Source organism: Sorex fumeus, unplaced genomic scaffold (assembly GCF_029834395.1).
Source record: "Sorex fumeus unplaced genomic scaffold, SorFum_2.1 ptg000197l, whole genome shotgun sequence".
In the NCBI taxonomy this organism is placed as follows: Eukaryota; Metazoa; Chordata; class Mammalia; order Eulipotyphla; family Soricidae; genus Sorex; species Sorex fumeus.
In genome coordinates, this window is record NW_026606254.1 from 532,459 (window position 1) to 534,876 (window position 2,418).

Consider the following 2,418-nt stretch of genomic DNA (forward strand, 5'->3'; position numbering starts at 1 on the left):
AGGTGGTGGTGGCAGGAGTGAAAAGGGGGGTTGGACTACATCCGGTGGTGCTAGGGCTTACTGCTGGCTCTGGGCTCAAGGATCACTCCAGGAAGCAGGAAGTACTCTGGGCGACCATATGTGGAGCTGGAGAACAAACTGGGGTCAGCTACACAGCCTTATCCTGGTTCTATCTCTTTGATCACACAAAATCGGGTTTAAGATAAACTGCTATTTAGTCATTGTATGACCATTAACAAATGAACTTTTCTTGGGTCCATTTATTTAAAAACGCAAATTATTTCTTAAGAGGTAAGTAAAAGGGATGCTGCTGGAACATAGTGTTTGTGTGTGTGTGTGTGTGTGTGTTTTATGATTAAAATCAGTTCTTTTATTGAGGGAGAGAAGTTACTCCAGTGTTCCCTGGTGGAGAGAAAGGGGGAAAGTGGGAAGTCAAGTTTGCTGGTGAGAACTGAAGGCTCTGCAAACATTGTCAGAATCCAGGCTTTTCTGGATCTTTCCATGCCTTGTGTCTACGGATCAGCAAAGGGTTCTAGAGACCAAATGAGAGGATTCTTTCAGCTGTCAACCAAGAGGCTTTAGGTCTTCTCTCAGCCAAGGCATCCAGTGAAAATACAATTTATTTTTCAGAATCCTCTGGGGAATTAAATAGTCTCTTTCGCATTGTATTACCATGCCTCTGCTCCTTCTTCAAGCATTTTTCTCATCTCTCAATCAAGATCATTGCAATGACCAAAACATTTCAGAGAGCCGTGATTTTTGTGACATTCCTCAAGCAAGCTTATCAAGATGTTGCACTCTTCAGTTGTGCAAGTGTGGAGATAAGTCGGGATGCATCCTTAGGAGGAGGTGACGGACCCCAGCAGAACAACCCGGACGGCGGCCCAGTTGGGTGCCTGCTGCAGAGCTGGTGCTGCGCGCTCGGTGCTGACCCGCCTAGCCTGGCCGAGACGCGGCTCAGGGCGCATGCGCGGGCGCGCCCAAGTACGGCGGCCACGAGGGCCCGCGGCGGCCCCTCTGGAACTTAGTTTTGAGAAAATTAAATGTGGGGAACACTAGCCAATTAAAAATTATTATGATAATTCAGGTGATATGCTTATAATAGTGTAAATACCATTTATGGTTTTAATGGATAGTTAGAACAGTTCCCTGGAAGCCACTGCCCAGTCCCCACCTCAAATGATACTTCTAGTCTGTCGCTTCATTCCCCCCACCCTACATCCCTTGCTTGGTGAGTGCAGTATAAAACATGTAAACGAGTATATGTATATGTATATGTATATGTATATGTATATGTATATGTATATGTATATTCCACAATTGTTAAGCAGATTGAGTAGATGATAGAACTTTGTAGACCAGCATTACTCAACAAGAGATCAAATAACTCCTAGGGGCCCTCCAGGATGTTACAAGGGGAACACAGGTTTAAATCTATAAATGGGTGATTTTTGCCTCTAGTCTTGTGACAAGGTTAGAATACCAACGGGGTGCCACAAGAAGAAACAAGGCCCGAAGGGAGTTGTAGTCAGTGAAAAGGTGAGAAACAACGATTTGGGCCACTAGTTTTGTTCACTGGTTCTGGAGATTACTAAGATGGTTCAAGTGTCAGCTCTGGATATTAAAGTATTTTTCTCTTCCATCAAATTTTACTCATATTGAGATAATATATTTGTGGTTATATATATATATATACATATGCATACATATGTTGCATTTTGGTGATCAGTTCTTTGTGATTATTAATGGTTTTCTCTCTCCTTGGTGATTCTTCTTATTCTGAAGTTCATCCTAGTAGCATTCTAGCTAATTTAGATTTCATTTTTGGGGGGTCACACATGGCGATGCACAGGGGTTATTCCTGTCTCTGCACTCAGGAATCTTGGAAAATGTTCCCTGTGCATTGGAGAAGAATGTGTATTCTGCTTTTGGGGGATTAAAAGCCCTGTGAATATCTACTAGCCCTCTCTCTTCCATTTCTTCCTTCAGCACCAGTAGTTCCTTTTTAGTTTTAGTCTCATTGATCTATCAAGAGGTGATAAAGCAGTGCTGAATTTTCTGACTACTATTGTGTTGCTAACAATGTCCTCCTTGAAGTTTTAAGCATTTTGCTGACCCCTCTTGGGCATGTATAAACTTAGGAGTGTAATTTCTTCCTGATGTACATATTTCTTGATTATTGTGAAATTAAATAAATAAATAAATAAATAAAATAAAACCCAGCTCCCGGAAGTGTGCGGCCACATTTGTGGCCTTGCAACCTCTTATTCTCAAGCTCTTGCTCTCAGAGAACCCAGCAGGCTACTGAGAGTATCATTCTCGCATATATTACTGACTGGAAACACCTGTAAAGGTGATTAGAGGCTGTCCCAAAAGCATCCATTGCTCTCGGAGAGCCTGGCAAGCTACTGAGAGTAT

At 42.6% G+C, this 2,418-nt stretch overlaps 1 pseudogene; it reads right to left on the minus strand.

Moving 5' to 3' along the window:
- Nucleotides 1-619: 619 nt before the first annotated feature.
- Nucleotides 620-837, minus strand: LOC130017459 (COX assembly mitochondrial protein 2 homolog; annotated as a pseudogene).
- Nucleotides 838-2,418: the final 1,581 nt, after the last annotated feature.